Source organism: Micromesistius poutassou, assembly GCF_964030765.1.
Source record: "Micromesistius poutassou genome assembly, chromosome: 5".
Classification (NCBI taxonomy): domain Eukaryota; kingdom Metazoa; phylum Chordata; class Actinopteri; order Gadiformes; family Gadidae; genus Micromesistius; species Micromesistius poutassou.
The window spans coordinates 16,185,575-16,211,364 of record NC_140275.1 but is presented as its reverse complement, the minus strand read 5'-3'; positions in this window follow the sequence as shown (position 1 = coordinate 16,211,364).

Here is a 25,790-nt window from a genome sequence, read left to right as displayed (position 1 = left end):
TGTTTCTGTGTGCGGGTGTGTGTGCGTGTGTGTGTGTGTGTGTGTGTGTGTGTGCGTGTGTGTATGTGTGTGTGTGCGTGTGTGTGTGTGAGTGTTTCTGTGTGTGTGTGTGTGTGTGTGTGTGTGTGTGTGTGTGTGTGTGTGTGTGTGTGTGTGTGTGTGTGTGTGTGTGTGCGTGTGTGTATGAATCATGATATCACCGCCCCGGGGCCATCCCACGGGAAGCCATCTGAGTGGTTGAATCGCCGCGCTGGTTGACAGCCAGGTGGAGTGCAGGTTAACATCGTCGTCATCATCATCATCATCATCATCATCATCATCATCAGGCATCAACAGACTCACCCCCCTCACCCTGTGGGCCGCAGCTTAAAACCATCCCAGGTAGGTGTGGGCAGAGCTGTGACAAAGGAGTGTTATCAAGTATGCGGAGGCCGTGAGCGTATGGGAGGGCTGTGAAAGAGGAGGCCATGACCGCTGGCCGTGGTGGTACAGCATTTAACGACGTGGTTATTTGGGCCATGTTTTCTAAATCTGATTCATAGCCCAGCGTTGTCATGCAGTGTTCTGCGTGGCGGTCCCCCACTGTTTCAATGTAGCGGTGAGTGAGTGCACTGTGGGCCAATTCTCTTTGCGTCCCTGCGCCCCTGTGATTGGGGGACCGTGGACTGTGATGAGACAGCCGTGGTCACACCAGATTGGCTGTTCAATGAGATCCTGCTGGGCGACGGGAATCAATTTGTACTTGGAATGGTCACAGCACAGCACACACAAGAGTGAGACAGATCAAAGGGCATGCATTAGAGGAAGACAAATATCACACTGCACACATAGAGGAAGTCAACTATCACAGTGCATACAGAAGTACAATTTCACAGTACACATCATAGAGGAAGTAAAACAGCAGAGCACACACAAAGAGAGAGCAAATATCACAGTAAACACAATAGAGGAAGTAAAATATCACAGTACATACAAGAGACAGAGCAAATATCACGGTACACACCATGATAGTGGCAGACAAATATCACAGTAAACTAAATGGATACAGCAAAATATCAGAGTACACATCAAAGAGCCAGTAAAATATCACAGTAGAGGTATTCAAATAGCACAGTAGAGTCGCTACAATACCGCAGTACCACATGATAGATGCAGTAAAATATCCAAGTACACACCGTAGACAGACAGTAAATCACACAAAAACATAGTCTAAGACTCTACGTGTCTCAATACAAAATACTCAATAATGTTGATGAATAAAAAATGACAATGTTATGTTACCGTCACTAGTGATAACAGCAGTAGTGCAATTAAGTGCAGTGTTTTGCATTTAACATCTCACTCTCCACCCCTCTTTTGGCCCCTGCATTTGATTGCTTTTAAGGGTTTTAATGTAACCTTTTACTGGTATTTTGTTTTATTTTTACTCCTGTATTATCTATTTTATATTATCTATCTTTGTAAAGTGTCTCTAAGTACCTAGCAAAGCGCTGTAGAAATTCAAATGTATTATTATTATTTCAATTAATATTTCCGCACAGAAGCAATCGTAAAGTCTAATATTACATTCATAATTGGTAGGTCCATGTAAAAGGTGGATGACATTTCTAACCGATGAACTGTGGGTGCATGAAATTGCTCGACTACCCAATCTGCTCGCATGCATCCTGGGTCCAAATTCCTCAGGATGCAATATGGTTTGCAAGCATGCATGCTTCCACACCAGATTGCATTCTGGGTAATTTGGATCCTGTAGATTCTACCTACCTTTCATTACACAGAGAATGAAGCTAATATAGTATTATTATTATTATTATAGCATTATGTCCTGAGCTACTACCGAACCATGGTGAAGTGATGCTGTTGTTGTCACTCAAAGTGGGTGAAAGGTCAAAGGTGAGTACAGAATCACTGAGGAGTTCATAACTATCTTCTCTGCCAGGTTTTATCACCTTGTTTGATTTGTTGACTCCTCCAAGGCCAGTGAAAGTGCTAAAGCCTCTCTCATCCCATGGAGATTACCGCAGCTGAATTATGGACAGCTTGGGGAACTTTCCAGACAAACAATGTGACTCTGCTTGTCCATCTATCCTGAGCTTAGCTACGGCAGCCTGGTTATTGCCTTGTGATGCATCACACCTGCTGACCTCTTGGAGAAGGGGCTGCGTGTGTGTGTGTGTGTGTGTGTGAGACTGATGTGAGGTGAACATTGTTGCTGCCTTGAAACGTGATCCATCATGCCCAACTGATTACTGTCTTTTTCACACACACCCACAAAAGCACACAGACAGACAAAGCGCATGCAGGCACATACGCACACACACACACACACACACATACACACGCAGACACACAAAAGCACAGAGACAGACATAGCGCATGCAGGCACACACGCACACACACACAAACACACACACATACACACTTATCATGCAGACTCACTTAAATATGTATTAAATAGCATGCATTTTTTAAAAGTAAGAGAGGGGAAAGAGAGAGAGAGAGAGTAGGGGGTGGGGCATATTGGGAGGGATAGAGTGTAAAATAGTGGCAGAGAGAGAGAGTTTGCTGACAGAGAGAGAGAGTGCATCATGTGGGCTGAGGGTCTGGCGGTATAGAGACCTCCTGCTATCCGCTACCAGCATGGGGTCTTGTGGGAGGGATTGAGGGAGGGAGGCAGAGGGCGAGAAAAAGAGTGCATGAAACAAGATTATACTATATATATATATTGTATTCTACTATAATATTATTCATTCATTATTCATTATTCATTATTTATTTATTATCCTTTGGCATTCTAAATATATGTTTCACATTCCAATCAAGCCTTTTAAATCTTGAGTGTTGAGAGAGAGACAGAGGGAGAGAGAGAGAAAGGGATGAGATGGAGGGAGAAAGAGAGGGGGAGGGCGAGAGAAAGAGTGAAAGAGAGAGGTTGGGGGAAGGCAGAGGCATAAATGAATTAAATATTTATAAATATTTTATGTTTTACGCAGAATTACATATTCGTAATAGAACTCGTAATAGAACAAGTTTTGGTCAAATGTATTGTATTTCCTTCTAAAATTTTAAATTAAAAAGTGGAACTATTCAGGGTTAGGGTCAGGGTGAAAATCCACAAAAACGTGGGATTCCTAAATGTATGTCTTTGACTTCCGTCTTTTGACAGAAAGTAAGTTAAATCTGCCATATCCTATCCTTACTTTTAGGGCTGGTTATCTCTCCTTTTTATAAGCCATAGATAAAAAAGTCGATTATTTTCCTTATGAGGTTCTCGTAAGCTGCTTTAATAGTATGAAACTATAAAATCATCAGCTGCATCATTTATTGTCTGCTCCTGTCTGTAGTCGTGGAGGTTTTAGTCTTGATCCGACGGCTTCTGCACCTCATCCAACCTCTCACAGACACGTCTGTATCGGGAAGACAGTCAAAGGGACAGGGTTCATCAAAACCCGGCTCAGCCGTTTAATTTGTATTCAAGGAACAGGGTGTCTTCCTCCACTAGTTTGCCTTGGGCACATTTCCTGAACACTTTGTCTCGGCGCTCGGCTGACGCTGATCCCCCCTGATTCTAGCTCGGTCTCTCGTAGCGTTTTTATATTCTTCCTCTCTTTGTTATTTTAATTTCTCTCGTCAGATTTAAGGATTTCAACTGTTAATATGTTGGGGGTCCGGGGATGAGAGAGACATTTGGAAATTCGACTAAACAGCCACCTGCCGCGCTGGGGACAGCTCCGGCCCCGGATCACGGTGGTCCGCGTCAAAACATGAACCCGACCTGTCAATCATGTCACTGCCTATCGGTCGACCGGGCGCCGCCCCCCCCCCCCCCCCCCCCGCATCTCGCCGTGCGTGTCGGGGGCTCTGTGCGCTCGTTTCTACACGGGCACGGAGCTTCCGGAGGCGGGGCAATTCGGTGACGGTAATGGTGGCCCGAGGCACCCGCCGTGTCAGACTGCGAGACAGTAGTGATGTGGTGAAAATTGTCTTTGTGAACTCGCCTGTCTCCCCCTAACCTCCCCACCCCTATCCCCTCGCTGTGACCTCCACCTGGCTGGAACACCCTGATAGGGCAGTCAGTCACTCATTTCTAGCTGAAGGCAATCCATAATGAGTTGATACGCGTGGAGTCCTTAATGAAGATTGTTGCTGTAATTTTTCACTGTGAATAGCATAAACACAAATGCCAAGTGTTCAGCAGTATTTGTCTTCCAGGCTGAGGACCCTTTTTGTCTGTTGTTCTTTCATTTCTAGCCTTCATCAGGATGCATATTTGTGGGCGTGCCCCATCACTTGTCTCAGCTTTGCGAGGTTTTGGCCAGCAAACGTTTCAAAGCAAAGAGTTACAAATACAGATAAGGCCCCCTCTGCTGCATGCCAATAAGTTGTTTGGCACGCAAGGCACGACACCCTCTATTTTCAACACTAACCATTAACACTTTGTCAATTCTTAAGTGATTTTCCCCTAACCCTAACCCTTTTTCTGGGAGTTTATGAGTATACATTTTTCACAATCTCTCTCTCTCTCTCTCTCTCTCTCTCTCCCTTTCACTCTCCCAAGATTGTTTAACTACCTGTCTGTGCTAGTGCTCCCCTCTCATTTAAATGACTGACAGTGTTAGTCTGTGTTCCTCCCTCTTGGCGTCCAGCCTCTTGGCCCAACAGTCATTGGGGTGTTTTATAAGGACCCGGCCTTCCACTCGCTAAATTAAACTTCTGACTGAAGATCGGCTGTTACTGCCCCCCACAAATCACACACCCATGCTGTGAGGACTACAAGAGGCAGTATATGGGATATACATTCATAAATATTCTCTCTCTCTTCTCCCCTCGCTTGCCCCCTGCTTCTGGGCCTGATTGATTTGCTGTCTTTTTCCTGCCTGATGGTCTACTGAGCACACACACACACACACACACACACACACACACACACACACACACACACACACACTAGATCACATTTCATCTCACCTCGGAAGTCTGATCCCATGTAATTGAGCTGTGCTTGTCCACCTCATGGGGTTCGCAGGCTTTCTCCAGCTCCTGCTGGGGGGGGGGGGGGGGTCCCTGGGCATTCCCAGGGCCACTGGGAGATGTAACGTGTCCCCAGTTCTCCGGCCACGTGGTCCTGCTGATCTCTGTCTCTGTTCTGCAGGTACACTGCATTGCCATAAGGGCAGGAACAGATGTCAAGCATGTTTGACTTCCAGCGGAGTGGTGCACTTAGCGCATGACCCGAGTATGACCGAGGAACCAAGGACATCGTGGGGTTTGACCCACCATCGCTCTTCACCTACCTGGGTGTAGGCATCCTTCAGCTATCTGCCCCCCCCCCCCCCCCCCCCCCCACCTACCTACTTCTAAATGACGTGTATCTTAATCCGCCGTAAATCGCTTTGGATGAAAGCATCTGCTTAGTGACTAATTAGTAATTAGTGCACCTCCTCATAACGCAAATTTATACAGATAATACACAGTAATCAGCACAAACGTAGAGCCCAGGGAACCACTTGCACTGAGGCAGCTTCAGAAAGGAAGCTGTTAGGGTCCTCAGTGGGTGCGTTCAAGGTAGGATGATGACTTAGTTAATATTTTTTGCTCATTATCCACAGCGGCTTACAGTGCACTCACACGCTGTCTTTATAGTGTCTGTATGCCTTTGTTTGGAAGAGCACTAGACCTCCCCATCATTAATAGGACCCTCATCTTTTGCAGGGTTAATAATTCATGCAATGAAGGCCGGCTTTAAAGTTGAGTAAGCATCGGGAGCTTTGTCTGGCATGGCCGTTTACTAATCACCTCAATAGGATTAGTTATGTTCTTTATTGCTGTATTTGTTCCACTTTGTAGCGTCGAGGGCAGCACCTCTCTAAACCAATGTTACAAAGTACTTTGTCTCGGATTCAGCAGTTCTACTATGTTGTAGCAGAACTTCTGGGGGGAGCCAGCACCGAGCCTGGGATAGAAACCAGGACCGCAAGGTGCGGAGTGACACCTTGTTGGCTGTTTGGTTAGGTAGCTCTGATAGGGAAGCCATGCCAATTGCCTGACGTTATTTTTGTGTACATTTCTTTAGTTGTCTTGCCTTACAGACATGTCAGAATCCCCAAAATAGTGATGTTTTTGGTGAGGTTTCAATTTTGGGAGAAGCACTTCAGGCCCTTGCAGTGGACGCAAGGACGTAATGGGTCTGTAAACCCCCTTGCGTTGCGTCAACGTGGAACCATAGCTAAGCCTTAACTCTCCAGGATGGTCGCTCCCCTCACGTTGTTTACTTTGTTGTTTCTGGACATGGTGTGAACGTTTCTCTATTAAAACCATGTGCACTCATTGGCTCTCTGAGAATGCTTGGTAAATGCTGCCAGTGTGTCTTCCCATGATTCTGCTCAATTGACATTGACATGAAGTGTCCCGGGAGTGAATACAGTCATAGCTCTTATAGTGGAGAGATCACTAAGTCAACTACCTTCGGAATGGGGGTACTGTAAAGATTGATTGAAAAATGATTTCTGACTGAAAATATTGATTACATGCTTAGAAATGCGATCAATAAAGTTGGCAATGGTCAATGCCTTGTGTTATACGGTTCACTGACCTTCCACGAAAAGGTGTGAAAAAGTGATGCTGTGCATCTGTGCATTGTTTGTATTAAACTCAACCAGACCTCAATAGATAATACGAGTGATACAGTGGGTTGTTTTTCTACAGTTACCTCATCGTATATCCTAAAGATTCCCTGGGATATAATGCCCTTGCTGAAGTTTTAACTGGAGTCTCTTTGTTATACACAATGAGGCATCAGTTTTTCTATGGAGACCCGTCTGTCTACATTTCTAATGAGCACAACTTTCCGACCTGATGAATCTGGAAATCTTGCTGCACTTTAATTAAGGCCCCAGAGAGAGCTACTGGGTGTTTTATTTTAATTTTTCTGACCTCATGCTATTTCCACCTCCCCATATTACTGGTCAATACTGTGTTTGCAAGTTAAACAGAAAAACATAGCAATCACTACCCCCAAAGGCAACAGTACATGAAAACAAATGCCTGAAGCGTGATAAGATGGCCATAGCGGCACGTTGTAGGTCTTGGGGGAATTAAGTAAATTGACATTCCTTTACCCAACCTCTTCGAACCATTTCGATTTCTAGTCTGGGAAATGAATAAAAATCGAGTAAAACTAAAGTAAAAAGTAAACATGGATTAAAATGTGTATGCAAGCACCTCTTTTAGATTGCTGAATGGTGCTTTAATCAGGTATCATCAACTGTTATGGTAGAGAAAAACACACAAGGCACTTTCAAAGTATCCCACAAAAGGAGAATGTTATTTCAATACCACAATATAGCCAAAAATCTCTCTCTCTCTCTCTCTCTCTCTCTCTCTCTCTCTCTCTCTCTCTCTCTCTCTCTCTCTCTCTCTCCTCTATCATACCCTCCTTACCCGTGCCACAGAGTGTGAAATGAGAGACAGATGAGTTTACTGTGACAGAGGCAAACCAATAGGCTTTCACAGAGGAATGATGTCATGGCTGGTAACACACAAGCAAGCACACACCCACACACACACACACACATACACACACGCACAGACACACAAAAGCACACAGACAGACATAGCGCATGCAGGCACACACGCACACACACACGCACACACACACGCACACACACACACACACACACACACACACACACACACACACACACACACACACACACACACACACACAATGCAAACATCCAAGAATGTACACACCATCCAATGGCAGTTTTTCAACTTCAAGTGGCATAAAGTATGAGTATATAGTGCTATCCTAGTCTATATAATTAGCAATTTATAATAACTGCCTGGCAAGGAATGAAGGAAGGAAGAAAGAAAGAATGAAAAGGACAAAATTTATTTATTAGAGAATTATAGTCTTAGCAGTAAAGAAAACAACTTTGACAGTGATATATGAAACCCTGTTTCTGAAACCAAATGGGATATCATTTTGCGTCCTGTATAAAGTCTAGATAAGTGGGGGTAGCAAATATTGGAAGTAATTATATTTGTCAATAGACTATTGACTATTGACTTAGTCAATAGAACATCATTACATTTTGTTGACTGTGTCTGTATATATTGAATTTTCTTTTTGGCCTTAGCGACCCAGCCATGAGGTCATTGACATCAGGATAGCAGGTATATATGTAAGGGATAATGTATAGAATGCCTGTCATTATCAGGAAATATTCCCCAACAGGGCGAACCAGACACCGACACGAAGTGGTGGTGTCTTGCTTCTCCCTGAAGGGGCTTATTTTAGATAATGACCGGCGTTCTATACATCTATACATTATACCGGCGTACATTATCCCACTTATTACACGGTGACTAACTTTACACGGTGTGCCATTCCATACCAGCATTCATAGTGTTGATCAGCAGAGAAATAGTCTGCCAAAGATGTTGACGTCGCTTAGCGACCGAGTGCACTGAGGTTAATAAGTTACCGGATTACTTGCGGTGTGATACAAAGACGTGAATCACTCCACTTTCCTTGACAGCGGTCATTATATGCTTGGCAATGGTCATTAAAAATAATTCACCACCGGAAGTTGGGAAGGCCCAGTGAATGGAGTGTTCCACAGCATTGGGAAGAGCTGTGTAATAAATAAACATAACTAGTTGTTTCATTCAAGCTTTAATGTTTGAAAATGTTTGACAAATATTTTCTTAATATTATTATGATGATCAAGTACTATTTGCATATATCATCATACGTTCACTTCCTCTTGTGATGATATAACAAGAAGATGATATGAAAATGATATAATCAGTTTCAGGCTTAAAAGGTTCCATTTCTATCTCCACTTCAGACAATCTATCTCTGGACGTCTTTTGGGCTATATTAAGAACCTTGAGCTAAAAATAAAACGTTAATAAAAAAACGTAATGTTTTCCTCCTCAATTGACTGCCGCTCATAGCCCGTTGACTAGCACTGAGGTTCTGAATAATCCCACTTCCTCTGACTCAGGCACTGTCAGAGGAAGTCAGCTAATACAGTGATAATACAATAATACAATGTTCTAGAGCAGCCCTTCTCAGTTTTAAGCCAGGGCTCAGTCGAGCTTGACCCTCAGCCTCGGGGGCCAACTGAGGACCAAAGAAATAAGACAGAATCAATGCCAAGTTTACATTCATGTAAAGGGTTAATGGGTTTCAGTGTTAAAACAGTGATGCTGAGAGATGTGACATGTGATTTGTGGACTACAAATACCATCATCTGAAGGGTGAATGAGTATTTTGCGGACATATATACATATACATATGTCAGCAAGCCCAAAGCCCTGGTTTTTGACAATGTAATAGGGTTATTATTTGAACGGTTGGACACCGAATACATGGTTGAGTGGCAGCTCCAAAAAGCATACAGTGAGTGCATTATACATCTAAAATTAATTGTATATAAGTCAGTGTGCGTTTCCACTGTTTTTTCTACCTTTTTTCCTCACCTGCTGTCAGGGGAAGGGAAGGTGTTGTCTTGATACTTGGATATCAAACGTAACCAGAACCAGTTTGTGTAGTATTACATAAAGGGTCACAGAGGTTTATGAATCACAAGGCATATGGTTACGTGAAATATATCAAATGCATTTTAATATAACGTGTGTGTTTGCTTGTGTGTGTGCCTGTGTTGGTGCATGTGTGCATCTGTGTGTGTGTGTGTGTGTGTGTGTGTGTGTACGTGCGTGTGTGCGTGTTTATGTTTGTTTAAGTGTGTCTATTGGTGCTAAGACTACATATATGGGGGTAGGGTAAACAATGTGCTCCTATGCAAAGACGTTTCCCTAGCATATGCCTGCCGTTGCAGCTAACATGATAAATATTTCATATGCACAGATGTGTATATTATACACATCCATACACACGCACACATGGTAGAAGGAAAGGTGTTGTCTTCTGCTAACATGCATCCGGCCAGCGGAAACATAAGTGATATGAACAAACAATCAACAACCCCACCTCCTCACATCTCTGGGGTTTGAGGGGTATCTCTGGGGTTTCACGATAATACTGTCTCTAAACGAAGGCGTGCTAAAGGCACACCGCTCCATTGATTATCTTAAGTCGCCGCATGAAACTCCTGAACATGTGAGGGGAAATTGAATTGAAGAGGAAAATGACGTAAAACTGAAAATAAGTAATAATAGGTTGTGAGGGAGAAATACCAAATAAACGCTTATTCTAGCAAGGCACAGATAAGCAATGCTATCAACCAAACCCACACAAATGTATTCATTTTATTTCTTGTATATTTCACTTTTATATTGCATTTGTTATCGCTATGCAAATTGTCTGCAGTCTGGCTCGCCCCTACCTGCTCATGAATACCATCTTGGTAATTAAGTCGCTTTGGATAAATGAGTCAGTGCTATGGCTATCTAAGTAAATAGCAAATAATAATATTCATTATATGTGATTTTTTACTGAAGGGATCACTGACCGAACCCTGTCTATATACAGGTTTAGGATGATGATGATGATGATGATGATGATGATGATGACGATGATGATGTTCATACACAGCTCGTACTTGACCAAAGCTTCCGTAATCAAGTCTCCTCGTACACTCATAGTTTATGTTTGCGGATAATACTTTCTTCACCATCTCCATTCCTCATTCCTCCAAGAGTGCAATCTTCACTTCTCATGAACGACAGGATCTGATCCCTCTGAAGGCAGTGATCTTCATCCTTGCAGCAAGAGACTGCATTTTTCTTTTTCCTTTTTTCCCCCGTTTTCTCTTGATGTTCCTTCCTATCTGAAGGGTGAGGCGTGTGCTATTTCAGTCGCACGTTGAGGGAATTGAGCGGTACAACTTTGGTGTGATATAATGTCCACATGCAGATAACAACACATGTGGGGGGGCGAGAGGGAATCACATGTATGTAAATCTGCCAAACCCTGCTCACTTGTTCTGAGAACAAAGGAGAACATGATGTGATGTCGATGTGTGACTCAAGGCAAGGATTCGTTATCTGAGCTTACATAACATCATATGCGATGAGTAAAAGATGGTTGGATGATGGAAGATAGAGATAGCAAGAGAGCGAAAAAGTTTTTGTTTATAGCTTAATTTAGAGGTTGTTTTTTTTTTGCAAAGTTTGGTGGACATCATTGTATATTTCTTGTTTTACTATCCATAGTTTGCCTCTAACCCTTTCTCTGGGTAAATGAAGATATGTGCAAGTCCATTTTTCATAATTTCTCTCTCACTCTCTCTCTCTCTCACACTCTCTTTCTCTCTCTCTCTCTTTCTCTCTCTCTCTCTCTCTCTCTCTCTCTCTCTCTCTCTCCCTGTGTGTGTGTGTGTGGGTGAGGGAACACTTTGAAATATCTCTTTCTCTCTTTTTTTACTCACCCGCATTGCATTTCAGACAGTGATCGAGAAAACATCTGTATGCTGTATATTTTCAATGCTGCCTGCTGCCATAACACGACTCCAGGAGCAGAGCCAGGACGGAAGGTACATCAGAAGAAATGGAATATGAACGTTTTCCTATTCCATGAACACTTAAATGTACTCCAATATCTCCCGCGCCGTGGCTTCTTTCAGTTTAAATCCCCTGTGTGAATAGCATAATACACCCAGTTGATTGAAAAAGATAATTCAAAGGAGGTTTGTATAGAAAGAAAAAGCTGCCCTAGAACAGCCACGGGGAGATTCAGGCATAGAGAAGTTGGATATGCTAATAACAATGGGAAGAGAGTGATAGGAAAAGGGGGACAAAACACGAACATACGTACCGCTGTGTGCAAGTAGTGTCACGGAGCCAGTTGAATGCATGTTGGTACATCTTAACCCAATCTTTTACACCTGCATTAGGTTTCTCCTGGCCTTGGGTAGTGTAGTCATCTAGAAGAGAATGGGATCAAAGAACCGTGTGAAGAGCTTGGATCTGCTCTGTACTTGAACATATTCAGATTTGAGTGTGAGTGGTACACTGCAGCTTCTAGAAAGAGACAGATGGAGAGGTTTAGGAATCATAGGCATACAGTATTTCTACTTCCATTTGAATATGAATGTCTGTGGTGTGTGTGTACAAGATGTATTTGTCTATTGGTGTTAAGACTATGGGGGTAGGTTAAACATTGTGCTACTATGCAAGGATTTTTCCCTGGCATGTGCCTCCATCTTCAGCTAACGTGATTAATATCTTATGTGCACAGAAGTGTGTTATATATATTCATGTGTTCACCTCTTACATCAAAGGGCTTTCAGTAGAGTAATGAACCAAATTCATTCTTCTCCTACGCAAATAAAAAAAACACAAAACACAAAACACACACACACACATGCGCACACACGCACTGATCTGCACACACTCTTATACAATCACATGCATGCATACAAATGTGTTCCTTGTTTGACTCTTATAATCACACAGCCAATATTAAACTCAGCTATCAGTGGGGGGTTGTTGATATGGATGCTGTGTTTATTTTGTTAACGGCATGTGTTAGAACAATGACCCTAATATTGTGGCAGTGGCAAGATTACAGTATCTATGCACCCGTGCATGTGAACGCCTCTAAGTGTGTGTTTCTTTGTGTGTGTGTGTGTGTGTGTGTGTGTGTGTGTGTGTGTGTGTGTGTGTGCCTTCGTGCGTGCAAACATACACACACATGCCTTTGTGTGTATGTGTGTGTATGTTTGCATCTGACGTTGTGTGTTCATTGTATGTTTTGTTGGTTTGAGTCACACCAAGTAGTGTGCTGGCTGGGGCTACATGAACCACCAGTGGATTAAGCATCAAAGCACCAGTGGATTAGTGCTAGACAGCGATCTGCTCACTGTAGAGTCAGAGCAGTATTGGCTAGAATATTGGATACGGCACCTCATCAGCAAATACAGGGGGACATGGAATGGACCAGGGTAACTAGGAGTGGGAGGGCGCTCCCACTGTGTTATTTTATTTATCACGTCGGCAGAATTTCCCCATCAGTGATCTTTGTAAGTCTGTCCTTTACTATCAAGTATTTAGTAATGTTGTAGTTCCTTGTCAAATCAATTAAGGCAGTATTCCACATCATCTACAAAAAGATTTGGTTAGGTTGTATTTCCGTTTCAACTTGTTGTTTCCTGATTAGTTTCCCCTTTTTTGCTTGATAATGTAACTGTTGATAAGTTTTGATAATGGAACTTAATTGAATAATTTAATTGAATATGAGCAGTGGAATGAACTAGCTTGGGTAATTAAGCTGGTTTGAACATTGAGCTAGCTTTAGCATTGAGCTAGATTGAGTGTGAACTAGCTTCAGCATTTGGCTAGCTTCACTATTTACTTACAGCACTGCTCTAGCTTCAGTATTGCCCTAGCATCAGCACTGACCTAGCTTCAGTATTGCCCTAGCATCAGCACTGACCTAGCTTCAGTATTGACCAAGCATCAGGCCTGGACTATCTTCAGCATTGACCTAGCATCAGCATTTAGCTAGCTGCAGTATTGACCTAGCGTCAGTGAGCTATTGTTTGCATTGAGGTCGCTACATCCATGAGCTTGCTTCTGTGCTCTAGTGAAACTGGCCGCATTGTGTCTAGTGGAAGAAGTCATGAACCCTTTACTCTACATAGCCGAGTCAAGATATTCAGTCATCTTCACTTCTGGTGTAAATCATATCAGACGTGCTATGAATGTCATGTTCACACATGACTGAAGACACGGCCATTGCAGGCCTCATCACTGCGATGAGTCAGCCTACCTGAGAGGAGGTCGGTACCCTGGCAGCATGGTGTCACGACAACAACCTCTCTCTCAACGTCAACAAGACAAAGGGGATGATTATGGGCTACAGGCAGTGTTGGGAAAGTTCACTTTCTACATGAAGTAGTTCAAAGTTCAATTCACAAATTTTAAAATGAACTAGTTCAGTTCATCGTTCATAATTAAAAATTTTCACAAATTTTCACAGTTAAGTTCACAGTTCCAAAAATTAACTAGTTCATAGTTATTTTTTTCAATATGTTGCTGGGAGCTATTATTTCGGAACCAACACCCTCTCAGTTTAACTTTGTTCAATAGATTTCTATAGAGCCTTCCACGCAAAAAACCTGGCTAAAACACACCGTAAACAGGCCTTAAAAGACAATTCTGGTATTTTGAACATTGAGCCTCCTTTCTGGTTTGTCTAGGATGAAATAGAGTGATTGACACCGAATGTTGACGATTGTTCCTGTCTCGGGTATTTAGCTAATTTCAAATTGTCCCTGCCTGCTTCAGAATGGCTGGCTACATGTATGCACAAACCTGTCCTTAAAACAACCCTAAACGTTAATTTTCAGAAATGTGCAACTCACCGAGTGGTGAGTGGTGTTTGTTGATGTTCCAAATCAAGTATCGTAGTGAAACAGGTTCTGTCGTGTTTTATTTGGCATTTTGTAAATCCCATTGAAACGGAAACCGGACCTGAACCGGAAACAGAAATGGGGCTGTTTACGTTTGGTTGTAGTCTTTTCGCTCGGTTCTCCGTATCAACAGTAGGGCTAGACTGAGTGAAAAGACTACAACCAGCCCCCCTTTCTGTTTCCAGTCAACGAGCAATGAGTCTTCCAACAGAACACAACAGAAACTGTATTTCGCTACGATACTTGATTTGGAACATTAAAGAACACCACTAACCAATCGGTAAGTTGCACATTTCTGAAAAATAATGCTTAAGGTTTAATGAACGCGTTCAGGCACAACACTGGCTACAGGAGCCTATGCGAGGGGGAGCATGCATGCATACACCCATGATATGACCTGCCGGGGGATCAGGTAGGCTAGCTCTGTTGCTTCTTTCAAATCTCTCCTTAAAACACACTTTCTTCAGCATTGCTTTCTCTGGAATCGGTTATTCTTCTGTTTTTACTATGCTAGCTTTATTGGGTTGTAGTAATTGATCCCTTGCTTGTCATTACTATCAATCCGACTTTTATTTTTGTCTTGTCATTTATCTTGATTGTATGTCTTTTTAAAGAGCTTTGCAACATTTTTTGGAGAAGTGCTTCAAAAAGCACTTCTACAGATCGATTCATCATAAATAATACACATCAATGTCAATATGTTGGAAAAGGGTTGGCTGCTTCAGAACAGTGGCGTAGCCACGGGTGTGCACGGGTGTGCCTGGGACACCCAAGCGTGGTCCTGGCACACCTAAATATTTTCAGAATTAAATCATTACAACAATTTGTTTTAATTTAAAATAAAATGTGACAGAGAGCGCAGTGAGCGGTGAACTAGGACACTAGGACTGCGCAGTGACCGGTCTGGGCGCAAGCCTTCGCTACCACAGAAGCTGGGCTGAGAAGGAATCCTATTGGATTTTGTGATTCTATCCATCCGTTCCCCCATGTACAGCGTGGAATGGGTTAGTGGAGAGCGCGCCAGTGCTGCGTTTAGGATGGTTTGGGGCAGCCTCCAGAGGATTCCTGATGATGGACCATGGTTTGAGTGAAAGTGGTTGTCTCTGATCTGGGGTCTGATCGCTTCTCTGTGGTTCTCTATCCATATTTCAAGAAAGATGAGATCCACCACCACGGTCCTCAGGGTATTACACAGTGTTCTCAGGACTGCAGAAAGCACCACTGGTAGGGAGCTCTCAGCCCAATAGGACACCTGCTGCCTCAGGAAAGCTCTCAGGATTATTAAGGACTCCCACCACCCAGCACATAAACATTTTAGTCTGATGCCGTCTTGTAGTCTATACCGCAGCATCCATTATCTGCATGTTTCTCCGATATCTATCTATCTATATTTTCTTCCGATATATTATGTTCGAATGTCACTTTAAAACCTTGTGAACCTAAGTCGTTTCGTAATTCATATTCTACCTCATAGCTGCATATCATTTAGACTTTTGTGCACAATTGGATCTGCAGAAAATTAGATTTTGATTTGGTAATATTATTGCCCTGGAATATTCTTATTCCTTTCTCACATAATTTATCTTTATACATCTTTCTATCCTGCGACTATATTTCAATGCCAAGTCTGACTGTGTTGTTCTGTGCATCCGGAAGAAGAACTTTAACTTTAACAACGCCAACCTAAAAACCCTGTCTAGTGTGCCTCAGCCATGTGCTCTGTGGATAAGAGATATATAAGAATACATTTCTATCAACGATGAATGAACATCCATATGGTGGGGGATGACACAGTGGATAAGAAGCAGAACATCAGAAAACAACATGGATCAATCAAATAGAATAACACACAGTTGTCTCAATCCAGCTACAATGCTTTGTCCTTGAACCAGTTCTGAAGTGTGTGTGTGTGTGTGTGTGTGTGTGTGTGTGTGTGTGTGTGTATTTGTGTTTGTGTAAAGCTAAGTTGTATTGACGCTCTATAACATGATCAAACAGCCTTCCATGTTTGCGTTGCTCAGCAGGGTGGCCTGTTGCTGCTCTTTGACATCTTTTTGTTCTAAGGTACCGCAAGGCAGCCCATGTGGTGTGGAAGCCGTAGTGATCTAAAGCTAATTTGCTTCCATTTACATACTGTGTTGTGTGGTGTCGAAGAATTGAAGGCAAAGGAAAATAAGAAAAGAAAGGACTAATCAAATATTTACAAAACCAAGATTCTTTGGTACTGAGGTTGCTTTCACTTTTAATACATTAGACACAATAATACAACAACCGTATGACTCTGAACTGTCTCATGGAAATCCAATTCATACATATTTACAAGTCTGTTATTGTCAGCACAGTAATCTCAGCTCAGATATTAACCCAAATTTGATCCAATTCTAACACTGTCCATCTTATCAAAATGACCCACAGCCATCCCATAATCAAGGACTCATGTGGAACTCTGTATTCTTTTGTGTCACACCATTGTGGTATGTATTTGATGCAGATCTTACAGATGAATGTGGGAGATCTGAACTAGAAAAATTGTAAGTTACATGTAGTTTTATAAGATCGGGAAAGAAGCAACATTTCAATCAGAAAGTACTTCATTTAGTAAGTGTAGCCATCTCTGAGTTCACAGCATCAAACCAACACAGCCCCATCTGAGGCCATCTTAGATTAACTGGATATGCTTGATACTTGGTCATAATATTCTTAGACATGACATTGCCTTTCATCCCAGACCTGATGATGCCAACAGCCTTCAGGGTGTGAAGTACTGGATTGCTCAGCACTCCCTTTAACTAAACTATGTTTGGTTCCCCAACTTCCCCAACTACGTTGTATAAACAGCCTCTCATGCATACTAAATTGTAGCCTTTTATGTCAAGCCTTACTATCTCACTGTGAACCAAGACTTCTTGACCAGTTTTGTGACTGTAATTGCAGAACTATGTCCAATGATGTCATCCTTTAATCCTCACACAATACAACTGAGAGAAATGTCCTAATTATCCTCAATGTCCTGATGGTCTCACAACACACGACAATTGTAACCTCTTCTCTTCTCCGGGAAAGTCACTCTGGTGTTCTGCCAGTCCATGCTGTGGACTGGTAGTCCCAAAGGAAGATAGCTTGGGATTGTGCTATTGCATTCAGGATGTTTCTCCATTAAACCCTAATCAGGTAGACTGGTTCTACAGATCAAATCTCCACAATTGAGGTGCTTCAAATCTAAGGGTAAGTAATCGTATTAGGATTAGTTTGAGTCATTTAGTAAGGAATTAATCTCACTTCTTGAGATAAAGATAAAGACACACATGCTCTGTGTCTTTATCTCACCCTATCCCACATCAGTGGGCTGTCTGTGTGAGTGACGTTGTGTTCTGCAGATCAGGCTGATCTCTGACTGTGGCCAAATGCCCTTGATTCCTGATCTGCCAGTAATCCATTCTCGATCATACCATTTCACTTTTTGTTGTCTCAGTATCGTGTACCTTGTCCATAAACTTGGTCTGTAATCTGTTGTATCACACAATCCCAATCGCTGTTTGGAGAAAATCAATTTCTAAGCTTGTTTTCGTTTTTTATTGTAATTCTGATTTGGAGGGGAATCAAACAACACTGCTAATTTGCCAGCATTGAACTGCAATGGAGATCAACATGTTCTTATGAGATTCCGTCTCCGCGGATTATAAATAATTTTTGAGTGTTTAAAACTCGCTCAACATGAAAATGTCACGAGACTCTTAAGGGAGCAACAATGCAATCAGCTTCAGAATGCCAGCGAGAAAATGTCAAGAAGTTCGAACTGCCTAAATCCCCTCACGGTTTGATCAAAGCTCATTATAACCAATCTAAATGAACAACCGCCAAGTAGTCTCGATAATTCGGGCGTCAGTCATTACATATCAGTGGACGAATGCCCCGGGCGTGGATGACAGGCGTTGGGCTTGTGTGAAAGGGAGAAGCGAAAGTGAAGCCCCCCCCCCCCCCCCCCCCCCAGCTAACTAGCCTGTCTGTGAGTCATGCATGATTTAACCTCCCTAGAGTCAACATAAGTCATCAAAAGGCCCTCAACTCAAATGACGGTACGCCAAGCAAGCAAAGGGGCGGTAATGCAGCGGAGCCAAAATAAAATATTGATGAAACATTCGGATCTCACCGAATCCTTTAAGCTGGGGGGGAAGATTACATTTGTATCATTTTAACGGCAAGCAGGTGGTCGTTCAAGGTGTTTGTCCTGAATTACTTTTTTTATTGTGTTACTAATGGGAAACTCTTCTCTTGGCTTGCCTTCTTAAGACTAGCTTATCACGGAGACCTTGTCACTGCCACGGGCCTGTTACTCCTCCAGATGCTAGCTCCCAGTCTTCATAAATGATGTACGACAACTACTAGTACTACTACTCCTACCAGTTCTACCACTTTTTTTTAAAGATTTTATTTTTGCATTTTTATGATTTGATGATACAGTGAGTTAGACAGAAGGTAAAGACAAAAGGAAAATAAAAACTTAAAAACCATAGTCTGGGTATAAGGGACACACTTCAGCCTGAGGCTGAGCCTTGTGTAGTGAGTAGGGGCTGCCTTTGCCATCTGCATGGAGCCTAGCAGACTCCAGCCCCACCTGCCTGCTGAATAGCCCTGATTCCCCCTCGGGTTCTGATGCTGGGTTTGATTTTGTTCCTCCTAGTGTGGTCGCCTGTCTTTGATGTCATCATATAATTGCTCCCTTTTGATATTGGGAAAAGGGGCACTCAGCAGCCCCGGTGTACGGGTGGGTTTCCACGGTAACCATCTTTGTTATGCTGTGCCGGTAAACAACTGTTTGCTGTTGTCTGCCACGAGTAGTGCTGGCTGGAGCAGAGCTGCGGGAACATCTGGGTCCGAGGAGAAGTGTGAAATTAGGTGCGCGAGGAGGTGAACAGGAGGACGTGAGAGCAAACATACAGAGAGAGAGAGAGAGAGAACGAGAATGAGAGAGAACGAGAGAGAGAGCGGGAGAGAGCGCACGCGGGGATGACGAGCCAACAGAGAGATCCTGTTTGGATGTATATGTGTGTGTGTGCGCTTGTGTGTGTGTGTGTGTGTGTTTATGAGTATCTGTGTGTGTGTGTGTGTGTGTGTGTGTTTGTGCATTTGTGTGTGTGTGTGTGTGTGTGTTTATGTGCACACGTCTGTGTGTGTGCATGTGTGGAATGAGTGGGATGAATAAACAAAGGAAGGGAGACAGGAGTCAGATCTCATATGTCCCTCAACTCAAACCAAACAGGACACACACACACACACACACGCGCTCTAACAACAAAACACGCACGCACACACACACACACACACACACACACACACACTAATTGGTTTAATATCCACGAATTTTAGCACAGCTGCCACACAACCTCCCGCCTCATTCTCTATTTCCGTGCATACCATTTCCTACAGCTTTTGTTCCTGTCACTTCTGTCACTCCTCGACAGCCCCCAGGCAGCCCGGACTTCTCCAGCTACGTCAATGATTGATGTGCGACACGCCAGCGGGTTGGAGAAACAAGGCGGGTAGAGTTCCCACCCCCCACCTCCTCGAGAAGGCGAACACCACCCGCCTGTAGTGCTGATGGTCCAGGGCCTGCCCCAAATAGACAGCCACTGTTCCAGCGGAGAGAGCTGGATAAGGACGGTCTGGCCAATCACCAGGCCGAGGGGCGATGGCAGCCCTGGGTGGTCATCAAGAGACTCAGCCAGGGGTCTTTCATCAGATGAAAGTGCCTCCAGAGGCAGGCTTGGACAAGTCCTTGGAGGGCTTGTTTTCGGGGGGTTGGTGCAGCAATTCCCTGCCACTTCCTTGGCTGATAATGTGAGAAATCATCAGGAGTGAAGCCCTCTCCCTAGCCTGACCTGTTCCTCCGTGGTTGACTGACTCTAACTCGAGCTGGAGGACAAGCCCTGTCTTGTTCACAGGGTTAAACAATAGCATCTGCACAGGGTTGCCTTCCACTGATTCACATTCGATAAATATATTTTTTCTTCATCCTTGAGCCCCCTCGGGACTGAGGCAGCACGCCGGGTGCTGAAAAACAGATAATATGAGAAGAACATGAGCGACTATGAAATTACTAACCATGCTCCTGCTAATAAAGGCCAGCGGGCTATGGGCCGTGGTCATGCAAAGTTGACATGCTTTGTGTCGAGGAAAGACAGCTGTTGTGCAGCTGGATTGGTAGATGTTGATTGCAGAGTGCCACTGGGGATGGGGGATGTGCCACTGTATTGGCTCTCCCTTGAGATGGTCCCTATGTTGGGATGCTGACCTTCATTGCTATCTCCATGCTTGTATGCTCACTTGGACTAGGATTTGAAACATGAACGTTAATAATATCTCAAACCACTTCTGTACAAAGGGTGAAATGGTTTAAGGATAAGGCACAAGGAAAATAGTTGGACACACCTTTAGGTTTTATTTGCCTTTTGTCAGCTCAGACAATACAAATACTTTTAAAGGTGCTGTAGGATTTGAAAGCTGTAAAGAGAGAGCACAGAAAAGAGCATGTCAAATTAAAATGATGAAACACAAAAAATGTCTCTCACTGTCTGCTCCCTCCCACCCTACGTTTAGTCATACTGGGAATTGTGCCATTCACGTGCTTGTGATTGGCAGGTGAAATTTGGGTCTGACAACCAATCAGGGGAGAAATGCCCTGACTGGTCAGAAATGTTCCGTGGGTGGCCTAAAATCTAAATTGTCCCTCACAGAGGCAGGGGTATAGTCTGCTACAAGAACAGATATTCTCACACTGGATTCCATTCACTTAGAGCTGTCGGATGACTATGACATTTCTAACCAATGCACTCAAATTGTATCCCTTCAATCTTACCGACAGCACCTTTTAGTTTAAGGAAAGAAGGACTGAAATCTTGCATGGAATATGGCATTATTTTGGACAGAGAGTCACTCACAAATAAAACATAAGGTTCATGGAAACAATTCCACATTACTCTTGTCCAAGAGAAGGCTCTATTCCGTTTTGAGCTGGCAGTTTCCCAGAGAAAACACCTCCAGGGGTGGATGACCTGTGCCAGGTCACCAGGCCCCCCAGCATGTAAAGTTCAGATGTTTACTTCTGCTCAGGTGAACAGACACCTATCCACCTGGTCATTTGAATGCAGTGGCAATAGAAAATAAATGATTCTCTATATTTGTTATATTTATTTTAAAATATTGTAGTTAATCCGATGTGAAGGGTATTCTAACTGATTCCTCTGAAACAGATGGGATCTTGCAGAAGTGACATGCGACTCCAAGTTGTTGGCTGTATTTAGTTGTTATTTGATGTTCATATAAAAATTCTAAAATGTTTGTTACTTTTTGAATTACATGTAAGCCATTCAATAATTTCCCTGGCTTACGACGGCCAGAGATGCTGAACTTTTAAATGGATTTTGGCAGAGCATTTTATTTATTGATTGCTTTCGGAATGTCAACAGAATTGCAATGAATATGCTTCTAAATTCAAATTGCCACTAGCTAATATATGGTAAATGTTTGGAAAATTGGTGTTTTTATATGCCAGCTATTTTCAAACATTGTGCTGCTGAATTGCATTTCACTTTATCAATACATTTTGACTTAGGAAATCTGCAATGGCAGTGTTATGGTATACTACTTATTTTAAATTCTTTATTTATCTGCATTATCTTAAATAACCCAGCTAAACTCATGATTCAATGCCTTCGGTGTCATGCCCATTTGTATTCATACCCTCTCCTTTTTTCCCAATGCATGTAGGCACTAGGCAGCCACCGTTCTGAAGAACGGCAAGGCAACAACACCCACAATGGATGCTGTATGGTTGCTTTGAAAACTGCTAAAATATTTGAAGCTGTGTATTGCCGCTTGGAGATCGATTCTGCCCGTCGTGTCGATAAAGACCTCACTATAACACTGCTTGATTGTATGAGACATCAATATACTTCGCAATTCACCTTGGATTCTGGGACATATCTTGTTGAATTAACAAACCATCAGAAAATGCCATGTATCTTTACTCTCACCAAGTTGAGCGTTAAGGTCAATTTAGACGTACAAAAACTTCTAAGTGAGAACACATAGGTTGACTTAACAAAACAATACAAAGCATAATATATTTGGGGAAATCTAAAATAAAAATAAAAGTGACCAAATCTGAAAACTTCCTTATAACCTCCAAACAACTGTCTGTCTACCGCATTCGAGGACATTCGCAGATGTCCTGCCAACATTAAGATGCTTGTGCTGCATGCCCAATCATTGTGAGTGAAAGAAATGTCTGCAGCATTGCTTAAGCTCCCATATTAATTTAATGAAAACATGCTTGACAGCACCGTTTGGGTCTTCTTCAGGCAAATGGTGAGACCCATTTGATCAGGGGATATATATAGGTCGTATGATCAGCTGAGCCACAATGTGACCAATGACAGCTGCAGTGTGAACAAAGACTAAATGACCTGATTGCTACACTGATTTTTTTAATGCAAAAAGTTAAAAATCCAAAATTCAAGATCCAGCAAACCTAAATAGATACAATACACATTGTTATCAAAGAGAAAAAAAATAATCAATTGATCATTAGCTGCACTACTTATTGAGTGCACCCCCATATATTCCTCTGGGCTTAAGGAGGACACTGTCCTGCATCACAATGGCAGAGTGGTGAAAGGAGGAGAGAGAGGAAGGTGGTGAGGGGAGGAGAGGGGGAAAGAGAGGAGAGGAGAGGAGAGGGAAGGGAGGAAAATGCATCATGAACTTGGATGTGTGGGCGTGTGCATGTGTGTGCGTGCGTCTGTGTGTATTAATATGTGTTGCGGCGTGTGTGTTGGTCCTGTTCTATGTCTCTGTGTGCATTTCGTGAGAAAGTTAACATTTGACTTGGTCCTGAGGAAATTACAGCAGACACAGCGTCCTTTGAGATCCTAACCGGGCGTACTTGTTTTGTTTTGTTGGAGTCAGGCAGCCTTGCCTCTTCCCTGGTGCTCCGCACGAAGAATGAAGAATTCCAGTGCAGTGTTTGCTAGCTCCTGTCTCCAGGGCAATCAGTGAGGTGTATTGTACACACCGCTTTGATTGGACCGGGCCAGTCAGCCAGGGCCAGAATATCTCATCTGAGCTTTCCTGAGCTTTCCAATTCTTCTCTGTCTATATTCATATTTGTTTCTGAGGATAGTAAATGCACACTCGCCGTCAGAAAGTAAAATAAAAAATATATATAAAAAATATACAAATATATATAGATCCGAAAACGAGAGGAAACTGCAGAAGTGCTGCGCTGTCAAGCTGGCACGCTACAGCCTTAGCGCCTCCTTATCTCCTCTGAGAGACTAAATTCATTCGGATTAGCTCTACGAGTAAGTCCTTAATAAAAGATAAATAGATAAATGTCATTTATGATGAACACGTTACGATTTTCACATTTTGCAGGTCTGCCTCGGAAATTGGGGTTCAAACCCGGAACCCTTTCGGCTGGGGGTTCACCCCTTAACCACTAGAGGGAGACTATCTAGACCCACTTCAAATAAATAAATAAAAGACATGCCAATGACTAGAGACAAGCAATGACTGGAGACCAACCAAACACTGAAACCGTGGCAGCTGACTGCATACATGCGCTTTACAGCAACTGTATGACAATTTGGCCGGTTGGCCATGCTGGGCCGGAGGACGTCCATCAGCGATGACCTTGAAAGGATTCGTGAGTCATTTCCAATGTGCGGCTGAAGCTCAGTGCCAGCGGATAAATACATTTAGACATTGGACTTCAAATGGCCGCACTCATAATCTCAATGGTTAACCCACTGGCTTCTTCAAGAGTTCAACCATAGGTCACATACATCTTCCTGAGCACCTAATGCATGAATTATATGGCCTCGCTGGCGTGTTCCTATAGCCCCCACCTGCAATGTTACAACTAGGGTACATCCCAACATGCAATGTATATACACACACACAAACACACACACACACACACAAACACACACAAACATACACTACCCCTCTCTCCCTCTCCCTTCCTCCCCCTCCATCTCTCCCGCTTCCCTCTCTCTCCCTCTGTCTCCCTCTCTCTCGCTCGCTCTCTCTCTCTCTCTCTCTCTCTCTCTCTCTCTCTCTCTCACTCCCTCTCTCTCTCTCCCCCTCTCTCCCACTCTTCCTCTCTCTCTCTCCCCTTTAGTTTTATAAGACCATTTGAGAATGAAAGAAATGGATCTAACTGAGGTTCAGTCTCTTAAGGTTTAAAAGTGGAATTTCAAACACAATAAATAAATATTATACAGGAAAATTATAGAAATGTTGATATAAATGTGAATACGATTGCAATTAACATGCCTACTTAGAGATTGGGTAAATACAAATAAAGATTAAGAAATTGTTCATTATGTCTATATAATAATAATCATTATGCTTGCTGTTCAGGACATCCATTTGCTCAGATTACTGTGGAACAGGGTTAGTGATTTTACATCACATTATGCAATTGCGTGTGTAAGCGAGACGTCAGTCTGACTTCACATCACATTTCCCCGTGGAAATTCATTGTCATGAATCAAGCCATGTGCCCTTTAAACAACGATATCAAACATCAACTTCTCTGTGTAGCATCACGGCGCATTGTGTGTGTGCTTGTGTGTGTGTGTGTGTGTGCGTGTCTTTTCCTAGCAAAACCAACACTCTCTTTATTTAGAGGGTTCATGAATAATTGACCCTATGGAAATCTAGTGCCCGTGTGCACGCATAAAAATCCCAGTACAGAGCCAAGCTCCCTGACGCTGTGATGTGGCCAGCGCAGAGTACCGTAGGCTAAGGCCCGTGGCTGTGTGTTATCGATGCCGCTCCCTCCTAATTGGCCTCTTTAAGGAGCTCTGTGTGTGAGTGATGAGTAGTTGGGGAGCTCTGCTGCTTCTAGGTCAGTAGTGTCGGACCCCAGGCCGTGACAGAGGCTAATGGAGAGCAGGCTGCAAAGGGGGCTGCGCTGAAGCTGTCCACTAGCATCAGTCAAGTGTGCACTAGTATAGGAATGCAGTCACACAGACACACGCCCGTATGCAGGCACACAGGCACCTAAGCACACACACATATACACACAAACACACACGCACACGCGCGCACGCGCACACACACACACTTACTCACTCACTCACTCACTCACTCACTCACTCTCACACACAGACACACACACACACACACACACACACACACACATATATATGGATGCAAATAAACATAGGCAATGCTGCAACCCTGAAGAGCGCATGTTCACACCAATACAGCAGCACAACAGCAGTGCTTTGCCTTCCTTAGTGATTATAATGTGTGAAAACATGATTACCCTGAGGGGGTAAACCCCAGACACCATATATTAACACACACACACACACACACACACACACA